Source organism: Corvus brachyrhynchos, unplaced genomic scaffold, assembly GCF_000691975.1.
Source record: "Corvus brachyrhynchos isolate BGI_N302 unplaced genomic scaffold, ASM69197v1 scaffold162, whole genome shotgun sequence".
Classification (NCBI taxonomy): Eukaryota; Metazoa; Chordata; class Aves; order Passeriformes; family Corvidae; genus Corvus; species Corvus brachyrhynchos.
Window position 1 is genome coordinate 2,996,687 of NW_008236696.1, and position 13,760 is coordinate 3,010,446.

The window sequence follows — 13,760 nt, forward strand, 5'->3', positions numbered from 1 at the left end:
CCCTGCAGCTTGTCTTAAAAGCAAAGCTTTATCATTCTGCTTATTTCCTCTTGGAAAGCCTCTGCTTGGTTTCCAAATACCATTTTTCCCCAATTAATTTATTCATAAACACATCCTGTGTCCTCAGCTGCTGTTGATGCCTTAGGTTAAGGCATCACTGTGGTGATGGGGAAGAGGTGGCAGGTTTGTACGGGCACTCTAAGCTTTTCTTCATGGAGAAGAAAGAACTTTGTACAAAACCTTTATATATGTGGAGATACATGTTTAGGACCAAATGTTGCCCTCAGAGGTATAAATTCCAAACAACTGTACTTCAGTAAGTATAGTCAAATCCCTCTGGTCACTCTGCAGGAAAACTGAGAAGGTATTTTGAGCTTTGGTGAATATTTGATGTTCACAACCATAAATCCTGTGCTGGTGGATTTATGTGCCAACTCTCAGCACCTGCTGCAGAATATAGATCAGGAAAAACAAAACGTGGCGTCTTGTGTGAGGTTTCTGCTGTCCCTACCAGCAGACGTGCTCTCCAAACAGGCCGGGCTTTGAATCCAACCCAGGCAATGTCCCTCCTGCTCCCTGGCTGCTGTGAAGCTGCCACCAAACCCCTCTTTCACCCTACAAGCAGGGCTGCACCCCCACAGCATCTCCCATGAGAGTCTGTGGTATTCTCAGACAGAAGAGCCAGGGGACACCGAGACATTGTGCCTTCACAAGTGGACGTGTGTGTCCACACAGCACCAAACACCCTGTACAATGTGCAGGCTACTCAGGCAGCTTTAGGCCCTTGCTATTCTGAATTTAAAGTTCATCAGCAAGGTAATACAAGCTTAGCAAGGCTGAATTTCAGCCATCTTGTTTCAGTTCTCAGGTGAATCTCACAAAGGAATTTATAAAGGCAGAGGATTATTCTTAGTTTACAAGTGGGGAAACTGAGGCAGGGTGCTACAAAACAGCCTCTCCACAGTTCTGCTCCTGGCCTGGCCATTTACCTGTCTGCTTCTCTTACTGCTTCACTGAAAACCCCCTCACTGGGGCATGGCAAAGTCCCCTTCGCCCCCCTTTGCACACTCTCTCCACAACCTGATCTTTCCAACCTGCTCTTTCACTCCTGGAGTGTAGAGCTCAGTATACAGCACCAAATCACCAAAGAAACCCAAAGAGGCATATCACTGATGCAAAGCACCTTTTAAAAGAGAGAGAACAGAAATAGAAGCATGAGCTTCATCAGATGGGTGACTATTCTGCCAAAGCAAGGCAGCAGCAGCTGAGTAAAGAATAAAAGGAAGAACAGATTAAAGGAGATACTTGAGTCCTGAAGAAAGGAGAGTTCTGCATAGCAAATGACTTGCAGAGGGATGGCAAAAAAAGGCAAAAGAATTATCTAGCAATATCTTGCTAAAGTTGCTGGAGAAGTAATGTTAACATAGGAATAGGGAAGTGTGGACAGAAAAAGCAATCAAGAGTTGGAGAAACAGCCAGGCACTGTGTGTAAAATCAGCGAGCATCTAAGTGGCCGCTTTGGTGCTTCTATGAAAGGTGATAGCACAATGCATTATCTGTCACAAAGAAGGGAAATCACAGCAGCGTCGATTGGAGCAGTGCTTCAGGAAATTATTGAACAAGCAAGAAACAACCTCTGATCATGGCATTCCAGGAGAGGAGTAAATCCACAGAATTGCACACAGGGCTTAGACCAACGTGGCCTGCAAATGTCTGAGCAGTAATCCATTGCTTAACAAATGGGAAAGCAGCAGGCAGCAATTGCTGCTCAGAGCAGGGAACCATCTCTGCCCGAGAGTCTCACACAATATCAGGCTCTGAAAGCACTGAGAACCAGGCTGAGGAGAGTAAAATTGCTGAAGTGTGAAATCCTGTTGGAATTACTCAACAATCACACTGGAGACTGGCCCCAGCAGCTGGGTGTGCATCCTCAGATACATATTTTACCAGCCTTTAATCAGGAAGCATTCCCTGGGCCCAGCAAGCCGCATTGTGTAAGCAGCCTGTTTTGTTGGATTCTGGTTTGTTGCTGTGCAAACTTGCAGTCAATCTTCAGTGATTTACTGAAGAGGATTGGGCACACTGAAAATCATTTAATTTCATCGTCTCTACCAAAAGAATTCAATAGTTTACACTACCATTTGTTGTGAAAGATGATCAGTGAGTCTGGATTTCCCCTGCAGGCAATCACAAAGGATGCCTGACCTGTATCTCAGTGGAAAGCACAATAAAGTCAGTGGTGTGGCCGCTGTTTGCACCAGAAGGAGCAGTCAGAAGAGGAAAAAAGGTTTATTCTGGTGTCTTTGCCGATAACGGTCTTAGATAAGTTCCAGCTCTGCTGCTCCTCAGTACCTCAGGACTAGACACTGTTGCAGTATGTGAAAGCTTTGATGTTTCTGCAAATGAGCTCTGCTTTAGGATGTATTTGCTCTAGGTAACGTCCTGACTGGCAAGTATTAATTAATTGGCTCATCTAGAAGTGCAGGAAAACCGTAAGCTCTTGAAGATGGAATGGAAAGTTAGGGAAGGGTTAACCAGCCTGTACTTTTGCCAGCAACTATACGTGCTCTGTTCCCCATCCGCCCCCATGAAGTGTGAAATGCAGCAGATGTTTGATCCTGATCTATCAGCCTCCATATAAATGAAGGTTGAATTAGTGGAGAAGGAGGCAGAGTAATGTTTGCCAGAGAAGAGCAAGAAGATTTCCGACACCTGGGCAACTTAATGGTGGCAGATGGCAAAAGCTGAAGGCAAAGAGGGGGAGCGATGTGCACCAGCAGCTGGTGCACAAATGGGGAGTAGAAAGGCCTCCACTGAAACTGCACAGGGAGAATTTAATACCAGCAGTTCTGTAAGAATGATAGTGTGAATATACAAAGAGGAGCCTGTGTTTTAACTCAGACAGCTATCGTCGGAAGTACCCGATGGATTGTCAGCCAAGGAGATTTTCACAGCAAGAAACCATCTATTTGCATCAAATACTGTCAGTCTGCAGAGCAGCAGCTTCTGGGTCATTTAACAACACTCCAGATGTAGTTATTTTCTCTTAGGCAAGTGGCTCAAAAAGAGCTGTGCAAGAAAAAGGCAGAGCTGGCATATAAGGGGGGACAATCAAGCAGCATGTGGAAGCGATTAGCCAGTCACTGTGATGTAACTCAGTTAAATGAACACTTGGGCGTCCTGTGGTTCTCAGCACAAGACACTGCAAGACTGTGGTCAAACGCAGGGTTGCATTCACACAGGTGATGCCTGTTCTGCCACAGGAAAAAGAAGGGAAACCAGGGAGAGCTCTAAATGTGGGGACTGACATCAGCAGGCTTTCTTGATATTTTTTTCGTTTAAATGACAGAGGTGAGATTAATGCTTGTTGCCAAGATAATTGTTAGGAATTTATCTTCCCCCACACTGGATTCATCCTTTTTAGGGAATAGCTGCCCTCTGCAAAACTCAGGTCTGAGTTTAGGCTCCACAACACCCAGGAGTATCTAGATGTGCATGACAGAATTTGGCCCTTTCTGGAGGATCCCTTTTCCTGCTAGACTAATATTCACTGACAATGTGGTTATACAGCCTAAACACAACCTGTTACCTGCCGTGCACATCACACCTGCAGCCCTGCCAGGCTAAGGCTGCACTGAACACTGACACTTTACAGAGACACCCAGCGTGGAAGAGCCATCAACAGATCATTCCTGCAATTCCTTTAATACAGCATTCACACCAAGTATCTATGAATTAGTGAGACTACCTGCTGGTGTTTCAAAAAGACTCAGCAAGTGGGTAGAAGGAATGCTGTCTGATAGGTATGCAACTTTAAAATATGCTCATACTGTTCCTAAAGAGTTTGTGACCATGGGAGGAGAAAAGGTTATTGTATGTGCAACCTGAAACTTTAATTATATCATGCCCTTTCCTTTGCAAGTAGAAATGGGAATTTGTAAGTGATAGTTACACTTGCTAGTTATGTATCTATCAAATTCCTGTTATAATGAGGATGACTCATAATGAAATTATGCATTAGTTGCTCTGTTCATTATATTGTTTGGCTTACTGTCAGCATGCAAGCTGCAAATCTGAATTCCTCCCATCCTTCATCCTCCTTGGCCATTTACTAAGTAAATACTGATCAGAAACTGACAAAGGCACTTTAAATTGTTGCAACTCCTTTGCAAGCAATGGGTATTCTCAGAGAGGGTCCACTGCTGTACAGCTGAGCAGCAATCTCCTCTCCTACAGAATAGGTTTTTCCTGATGGAAGGCAGAGTGAAAGCACATGTGAGCCCTCTGCTTCCCTGGACAATCCTACTTTGCAACATTCATACAGTGCAGGAAGACAGGAAATTGGCATACCCGATCAGATCACCACTCCACTGCTCCCTGTATCTTTTTTCCAGCAAGGAGCAGATTGGTGTGCCAGAAAAATGCAACAGCAGTAGGGCCACAGTAAGGAGAGGGGGTACACCAGTCCCATCACTGATGGCAGCTGCTGTTCCTGTTCAGTGATTAGAAAAAGCCTGAGGAGAAGGGGAATGTCATGGAACATCTCCCTAAGACTGAACCATGTTGAACTCATCAGCCCCCAGAAGATCTTTCTGGTCATTTCCTTTCAGCCTACACTGCACATCTTGAGCAGTTTATTCCCCCCTTCAATTACCACCCAAGGTAAGAACCTCTCCTCTCCATTCAGTCACGCAGCTCTCACAGACAGCTGTCACCTGCTGCCCCACAAATCTGAGTGACTTTAACTTACTATGAAGGACTGAGGCCTTTGGGATGACCCTGGCAGAGATGTCCATGTGGGAGGGGGAGCTGGGATAGTCATCTGTTATTTATGAACCTCCTTATATTCAGCATACACAACTGAGGAACTGTGAACGTGGGTGGCAACTACCACCTGCTTTAGCCTGTCATTGAACACTCTTGTGTCCAGTTCAGTATTGAAATCTCTCAAAAGATCACCAGCAAAGTCAGGACTCCTAGGCCTGTGTATCTCCAACCAGATTCTTGTGCCTCTTGAACTGCTGTGTCATCCCGCTTACAAATCAATGGCACAGCGAGACCCTTAGTGAGACAGAAGTATAGTTCTTGGGACAAGGAGAACTTTTCTGGTTTTCCCTTTTCTTCTTCTGCCTTAAGGTGAATGAAGGGCACACAAAAGATGCAAGATAGGTGACAGGGAAAAAATTTCTTTAAATTATTCAGAAAGCAGGTATTGTTCAGTCAGCCCTGCTATCAGTCAGCATGTGGTTGCCCACCCTGAGATTCAAAAAAATCTACAAAAATTCAAAGTCCGCTTTGCTGCCACCAATTCTGGGAGAAGCTTGATGTGCTAATAATACCCCAGTGTGAACTGAGAAACAAAACTGGACCCTTGAGTCCTCCCCTCCAACCCACTGACTGTGTGAGGAGCAGTGGATGAAGAGGGGAAGGGAGGATGTCCAACAGCAACAGCAAGTGCAGGCATGGGGAAGCACAGAGAGCAAAGGCAGCTCTGTTGGGAGCAGCATTGATTCAAAAGCAAACATCATGCCCGTGGTCCCTCCAGATGTCCCCATCTATGGCTGGCTTGCACCAGCAACAGGCTTGCTTTCACTCATAGTTTGAAGGCCAGTGCAGGAGGAGAGACCAGTGGCCCATGCTATGCATGAACACTGACTTGCTGTTTGGTAAAGCAAATCTGCTATTAGTGCTATCCTAACCCTCTCATTCCCAGGGTGTGAGGCAGCCATAGCTGGAGCTGGGGTTTCACTGTGATCTGATTTCCTCCTTAATCTCTCCCAACACCATTCATTTCTGAGATGTTTCCTGAATGGTATTTTCATCTAGAGCAAAGGGCTGTGAACCAGGCGGTACTAAAAAAACAGGCAGAAGTAGAACAAGCAGCAAAACAACTAACTCCCCACTTGCTCTGTCCCAGCCTGCCTTGGCTCCAGGGTGCCTCTCCAGTCCTTCAGCCCATGTGTGCCGTTTCTTCTGGCAGAGACACATCTGTGCTGGTGGCTCTTACTTTTGTCCACTAGGGACCAGACTGAGATCAGCAACACCAGTGATAGCAGATGTTAACAAGCCTCGCTGCATCTCGACCTGGGCCGGTCATTAACTGGCAACCAAGAAAAAAGAGGCTCCAAGATCTCCGCAGAGCACTAATATCTCTGAGCTGGTATCTGGCGATTAGCACAGCTTTACTGAAAACAGCAGTGTCCTGTAGCAACTCTCACCTTCCCCACGTCACAGGCACCTCGAATGCTGTGTATTGCTCTCATTTCTTCTGCCCACCGTCATCCCAGGTGCTGCTTACTCGGAAATTTAGATTGCAAGAGTCCCTGCCATCTGCAAACAGTATTTTGCCTTTTGAGAAGCGCAGTGCACATCTGTGACTGTGCATACAAAGCACAGCGCGGTCCCTACATCCCCCTCGTTCTCTTTATGCCACAGCTGCCTCACAGAGTTTTAAGAACTTTCAGCTTCCAATCGCTACTTCCACTAAGTCCTGCGCCAGCCTCAGCTTGCGGCGGACGCGGATGCTGCCGCTTCCTCTTGCAGTTCGCATCAGCCAGGAGAGCTACGGCACCTTCCATTCCCGGGAGGGATTTTCTCTTTAGTTTCAAAACAATGTGTGAAAGCCTGCTCTGCAGAAACAGTAGCCTCAGTAAGTTGAAGGATGACTGAAGCTGTTTCCTCTCCCTGGGAGGTTTAAGAACTACGGAGGGATGAATGGAGTTAGACCTATCGCTGCATTCCTAGCAGCCAACCTATTACAGCCCTGAATAGAAGCAGGGATGGCATGTCTAGCCTAGGTTAATAAACCCCACAGAGTACATGCCTAAAAGCACTACGAAACAGCCTTAAGTCAGCTGGGGAAAACTAATTTCAAGCATGGCTGTCTAGTGTGCCTGTCATTCCTATTGTCCTTCCAAACTATTTCAGACATTTTGAGCAGCGAGTACTAAGCGATGAGTTAGCAGGGGTTGTGACATTAATGGTCCAAAAAGGTTTAAGCACCAGGAGGGAACGATGACAGCACTTAACAACCGGTGGCAGTTCGGAGGATTCCGCTGGATCTCTGTGTGTTAATAATTAGGCTTCGCCTCGGAGGAAGATGTGACAACTATCGGAGGTAGGATTTGCATGGGAAACAAAGGGAGCTGTTGCTGTTCGGTGCCCGCTGTTTGTGCTTTGCTCCCCGGCTTTCCGAGCGCAGCCAGGTGCGGCGGCAGCGCTGGGGAGGGGTCGCTGGGATGGGGGGAGAGCCGGAGGTGGAAATACCGTGGACAGTCCTGTGTTTTATGGCAGGAATACCTCGAGGACAAATTGGCTCAAACCTTGCTGCCTGCTGGCCGTGCATTCCACGTTGCTCTTCCCGCGGAGTAAAATACATAGAGGTCATGCAAGAAAACACTTTACTCCTTTTCTACCGAGCCAGCCGGGCTGTTTCTGAGATGGGAGAAGGGAGAGGGGGAAGCTGCCCTAAAATAAAAGGGGAAGAGGAAAGCCATTGAGCCTGTAAGACGAGAGAGACATGCTATTAACGTGTAAAATGTGTCTGGGGTGCCACCGATGTCATTTTGAAAGGGGAAAAACATTCGCGGGGGAAGGTGGTGGGAGGAATTTTCCGGGTGAGGAACTCCTTAGGTTATAACCTATTGCAAAAGAAGGCGTGAAGTGTCCATCCATTTTGCATAACCAAAGCTTTCTCTGCACTGTTGGCAATGTTTTGCTGGATGAGAATTGTAGTTTCAGAGAGAAAAAGGCATGATTTCCTCCCGTGTCACTGCCAGCCTCCTGGCACTCTCCTCCCCCTGAGAAACCAGTGTGGGGAAGGATGTACACAACATTCGGTTGGATGCTGAGAGGGCTGTGAGCAAGGGCTGAGGGGGAGAATGAACACTGAGTAGGATAACAGGAAAGCTTCCCCTTGAAAAACCTTGTTTCTTCCCAGCCAGAAGTCCAAGAGGTAATAGGCAAAGTTAGAAGCCTCCTGTACTTTTTTTATGATGTGCCTATTTAGCATCACCAGGCAAGAAAATGTCCGAACATCAGAGTCAGGTCTGCGTGGCCAGACAGGGCAGTGGGGTCTGCACAGGGTCCTGGGCAGGGCTGGGCTGTGAGTTTGGGGTTTTGTCAGTGTGTGTGACCCTCGCCAGGATGAGCAGCAGGAGCACAATGAATGAAAATCATATTCCGTGCATATGCAGGGCCCTTATTGTTTGGTGTGTTTGATCTGAGTGTGATGTTCCCCGGGTTGATGAATTGTTTTGACTTGTTCATTAAAGTTTCATTTCCAAACAACAGAGAGACTTCAGAGTGAGTGGTATTTAGCAACAATAAAATGTTCTGCTTGTGGAAATGCTTCTCACAGGACCTATTAAAAATGCACTTAAAGAAGCTGAGAGTCATATCTTGAAGCAAGAGGTATGGAGTAATTTGCTGTGCTAAATTTGAAAATTAAGGTTATGATGCCATTTTAAATCTACTTTAATGTGGATGTCACTAAGGATACTTTACAATACTGTTGTCAAAAGCTCACAACTTCGAGAATTCTGTTAGACTGATTGTTTTCATTAAATCTTCATCAGAAAAAGAATTATTATATAGCAGGGACTTACCAAGTAATTCAAATTTACTCATCCTAACTAATGTTCCCTTTAAGGAGAACTTCAGTGTGTTTTACTGCATTGTAAACAGGTCGTGATATAATTAATTTAAAAACAAAACACCAGTGACAATTCAACAACAAAATTGCTAAATACATTCAGTCTAAGTGAATACCGGTTGTGCCAAAAAGAAGCAATATTGGATCAGGAATGGTAAGAATTGCTTTTAAGAAACATAAATATTCCCCATTTGATCCAAGCAAGAAGAACTTTTCAGTTAACTGCATTACTTTGCATTGCAAATTTGGGGGGAAATAATTTCAACCTGTGTTATGTACTCTACAGAGTACATAAAGATAACAGTGAAAACTTTCTTCCAAAGAAACTGTAGCAGTTTGCAGTATGGATCAAAGCATTATTATGCAGAGATATTAAATCTGTGCCAGAAATGAGCAATGCATGTGGAAATCAAGTACGTGGTTTTTCTTCTCCATCTCACTTTTGTCCAGAAGCTTAGACAGTTTTACTTTTTGTACCTCAGTGCCTCTCTGAGGGAAGGGTCTGAAGGGGTAAAACCATGAGGAGGTGGGAGACTGCATTCAACCTGTGCCCAGATTTCTTAGGGACACTTGGGCAAACCCCTCAGCATCTCTGGGAAATGGGCAGTGCAACAGCCCTGCCTTGTAAACAAGACTAATGTGGTAATGATGTAATGGAAATAGAGACCGTGGTGCTCAGGGAATGAAGCTGAACACAGGGCTCCAGACAGGGCAAAATGCAAAGCCAAATTTTGTGGCAGAAGGAGGTTAATGTTTCGGGCATTTTCAACTGTAAAATACGGCATAACGCAAATCCCGGGATCCAAAACTAAACCTGCTCTCAAAATTATCCCAGACAAATTGGCCACTTACAAAAACTTCTGCCACGACCAAATACTCATTCGTCTGAGAGCCTGTCAGAAGTGACTCCAAATCTCTCATCGTTCCATCAATGTGCAGCAGATAGTGAAGCAAACTCCATCAGATTGATTCACGGTGCTAAGGAGTGATTTCCCTGTTTTCTTCAGAAGCTCAATGGCTACTTTTTGCAATGAATCTCACTTGCCTTTTCTGTTATGAATTGTCTGTGGAGGTCATGCAATTTTCTAATTTATTTATTTGGTATTACTTTGGGCTTTCTTCAGCAAACAGCTCATGGCTTACAGATCTTTTGGGAATGGCAAATGTTTGCAAATTCATACTGTGTTGCTTGGTTCAATCCTGTGGTGTTCCTTGATTAGCTGATTTGTGTAGCTAACTGGCAGAAGGCGAATTGCAAATTTCACAACCGAGTGTACTGTTTCATACTGGATTTCCATCACTCTCTGAGCAGTCAGGTTTAAAATTCACGTTTTGCAAGTAGTCATATGAGCACCACATAAGCACTGAAGTGCTCCCACCAGACAGATGTGAGAGCCAGGTTAAACAGCTTTCAATTTCATATGAATATTCATGAAAAGTGTTAGAATTCCTGCAGCTCTCTTAAAATGAATACTTGGCATCATCCATCCTGCACTGCATGGGCTGTTCTCTCACAGCACTTACCATGTCCCCATAGTCTCCCCAACTCTCCATTGTAAGTCCACAGTGCCAGTGGAAACTGCTTGTGCAGCCAATTTAGAAGGAAAAAACACCATAATGGAAATTTCTAAATTTTCTGCATTATAACCTCTCCTGTTGTGCCTGCCTTGCACATTCTGTGACATGAAGGCAGCCAACAGGGAGGACAGCAAGAGAGCATCAACGGTGAGGCAGTGAGTGCAGAAGAAAACATTGAAAGAGGGGAAAAATAAGGGTGCCTGGCAGAAGGAGGGATCAGTGACACATAGAGCAGGAACAGAGGAGGTAGGAATGGGAACAGCAGGAACACCTAATATGCAGGTACCATTTTTAACAATGAATCTAGTGAATTTGGGTCATTAACATCAAGGTCTATGGTCTTACTGGACTCAGCTCATGGCAAGCCCTGGAGATGTTGCTCCCAATCCCTCCCTGTGCTCACCAAAAGTGCAACCAAGAAAGAGGTGACACAGTTTACCTTTTGTCATGCAGGGGTCTGATGACATGCCATGGAGGTATGGAAGAGTTGTGAAAATGGCAGATGAGAAGAAAACTATCAGCTGGTACATGGTTTAAAAGCAGTCAAAACCAGCTGGGTGAAGAATTTCTCTCAAATGTATTTCCTCACAAACACAAAAAAATTTCAGCTGTCAAAACACCAAGCTCTTTTACTCAGAAACAAATCAAGGGGAGAAGGTTATAAAACATGAATATATTTGCCTTTTGAGATATTTCTGCACTGTACTTATGTCATATAGGAGGAAACCTCATGTCTCCCACTGAGTGAGCTCTATTGTCCATATACTTTATATAGAAAGTCTGGTGTGAGCTGAATCAACAGGGTTTCTAAGACTTCATAGAGTCAACCAGCAGTTACACCCCCGTCAGACGGCCCCTTTTTACCTTTTCAATGATTTTAAAGTCCAATGATCCTAGATATCCTTTTCTATTCTAAAAATAGAAGGGCCTAAATTGCAAGTGCTGTGAGTCACACAGTAAGAGTCACTACAGGCAACACACGTGTATTCATATTCTGTCAGGGCACACAGAACACCAGACTGATACTGCCTGGGGAGAGTCAGAAAACGAGAAGAATTAGAGGAACTAAAGTCAGAGCAAATACAGAGAATCTCTTTGCTAGGACAAAAATTGACTCAATGTAGTCTGGAATGAAATCCCAACTTGAAATTCCCCCTAGATACTGTTAAAACTCCTAGTATGTCTTCAGATACTTTTTCTTTCGTAATACAAAGCTGTCCTGCTACCCATAAATAACTTTCATCTCTGCCTGTGCCAAATGGGATGCCCCAGCCACCCCCTGGCACCCAGCAATTTTGCCTGAATTCAGTGTTCCTCCCACTCAGTGTGCCACTGCATTGTCCTAAATCAACCACTGCCAGAAGGGTTTTGAAGACCAGAGGAGCCAAAAGAGCATTTGTCCCACTTCCCCACTTCCCTGTCAGAGGATCAGAGCTCAGAGTGAAGTTTCTGCTCAAGCCCAAAGTGATTCATCTTTCCAAGATTGCCATCCTGGTGGGCCCCTCCATATGTCACTGTCCCTGTGTGCCTGCTTAGGCATGGTACCAAAGAAGGATCAAAATAACATTGCCTGGCTTAAAGAAGTGCTGCAGAAAACATCCCATGTACATGGCTATGTTTTACTCGTGGGTAAGCTATTTTCCACCTCAGCAGAATGTTACTCCTTACTGACAGCCATTAGTTATTTGCAGATTTAGTTAGGCCTTCCAAATGCCAGGCTCCTGAGTGCATAAATAATGTTTCAGAGTCGTAACTTGAAATAAGTCAAACTAGGAATGGTGAGAAGATCTGGAGTATGGTCCCTTTGGGACCTACTACCACTTCTAATTAATATCTGGTACTTAAAGCATCACAGCCCATGGTTAAATCAAAGTCAGAGGGAATAAAGGAATATTAAATCCTCCTGGAGACTTGTGTCCAGGTGCTCCTCGGTGCTGCTGCCAAATACACCAACTCCCTGACCTTGGTTAGGAGTGTAAGGGGTTTTTTGGGGGGACAGCTCAGGGAACCCATCAGCCAGGCTGCCCCAGGGCTGACATTGCCCCTTCCTCTCTTGTTGCCTTCCCATTCCCATCTAGCCCTCCACTCCTGCACCTTCCAGGCTCTCCTGGCCCTCCAAGCTCATGGAACCTCCTGAAAATTGTGCTTTGGTTTTGACTCTTGAGGGAGTCCAGTTGGGAGTCAATGAGCTCCAGAGCAGGTGCAAGAAAAGCAGGAGAAGAGCAGTCAGGTGCAGGCATAGGGAGCAAGGAGCAGTCACAGTCCTGGCACAGCTGAACACACCCCTAAACTGCTCTGCCTTCATGACCTGGTGAGACTGCTGCAGAAATAGGCTTCAGACAACCACAGGCTGACCACAACAATGTGTTGCAGAGCCCAGGACTGGCTGGCTGAAGGGCAAGGAAGGTCAACAGTGTGTCTGCACTCGTTGGTCTTTGATTGTCAGGGCCCATCTGGTTATTGATGAGCCGTTTTTAAGCTTATATGTGGAATTTCAGAGCTGCTGCTGTTGTGGTGATAGGGAAAGAATTGATTCAGCTGTGAAAACCTGTCTTTGTGGAGCAGGTGGATGGAGGGCTGTTGTGGTTTGGCAAAGTTCACTCCTCTGGCAAATAAGAGTTTTGGAAAGAAAGTCTGAGGGGAAAGCATCATGTTAACTAGGACATCTTTTTATTCCTTCAACAAAGAATATATAGTTCAAGGCTTAGGGAGCAATAACCCATGCAGGGAACAAAGGAAGTTCATTTGTAACCACAGCCTTTCATTAACTGGAGAATACACAAATGAAAGGTCCCCTGACTCTTAAAAACCACTCTTAGAGATTCCTTAGGGTATATCGAAAATTTCTGACAAATTCCCCCTTTTTTGTTTGCTTCCATACAGCAAGTTGATCTGGGTGCCACTCTGGTCTTTGAAAGCTCTGCTGCTCTCCTAATTATTAATTGCCTGAAACACATATTTTCCCATCTTGCTATAAGCATCACGGGACAAACTCTCTGGATATGAAATATCCCAAAAAGTCCAAAGCAAAATCTCTTTTGGTCGAGTTTAATTAAGATGATCCAGTATTTTGTGTGCAGCTGATTTGGAAGGATTTTGTCACAGGTAAACAAGCTTTGGGAAAAAATTGCTTTTATCTCTCCTTACTTTCTGTTCTAGTCGTTTTTCAAGTGGATTAGTATAATCTCTCCTCGGCCAAACTCCATGGCTAGTCTATTCCATCATTGTTCTAATTTTATAAAAGGAAATGACTGAAAGCAATTAATTAAAAAACTCTTCAGAGATGCATATGTGGATGCACTTATTCACTAAGAACTCAAAACCCCTCTCTGCATTTTAAAACAATTTATCTGGTGCATTAAGCATGAACAGGATGTCTTTGTTAGGTGCACCTATCTTTTGATGTTTCCCTACATGAATATGCTCATTCTGTAGAGGTATCTGCAGTAACAGCTCAGTCAGAGAAGAGCCCCTGTTAAAGCAGGTTTGAGCTTCAGGTGGGTTTCAATTTTCTTTTTTCCTGTGTGAT

At 44.9% G+C, this 13,760-nt stretch overlaps 1 protein-coding gene across 7 annotated transcripts in view; it reads left to right on the forward strand.

Moving 5' to 3' along the window:
• Positions 1 to 13,760, forward strand: part of LOC103625095 (calcium-activated potassium channel subunit beta-2) — a 143,043-nt gene that overhangs the window by 39,622 nt on the left and 89,661 nt on the right. Inside the window, exon 1 of one of the 7 annotated variants that reach the window (XM_017726911.1) lies at positions 6,472 to 7,117. The exons of 5 other annotated variants lie outside the window; for them this stretch is intronic. The gene's annotated coding sequence lies outside the window, so the exon portion shown is untranslated. Of the gene's footprint in view, positions 1 to 6,471; positions 7,118 to 13,760 lie in introns of those variants that run through there. One more of the 7 variants, XM_017726915.1, reaches the window with a different exon arrangement.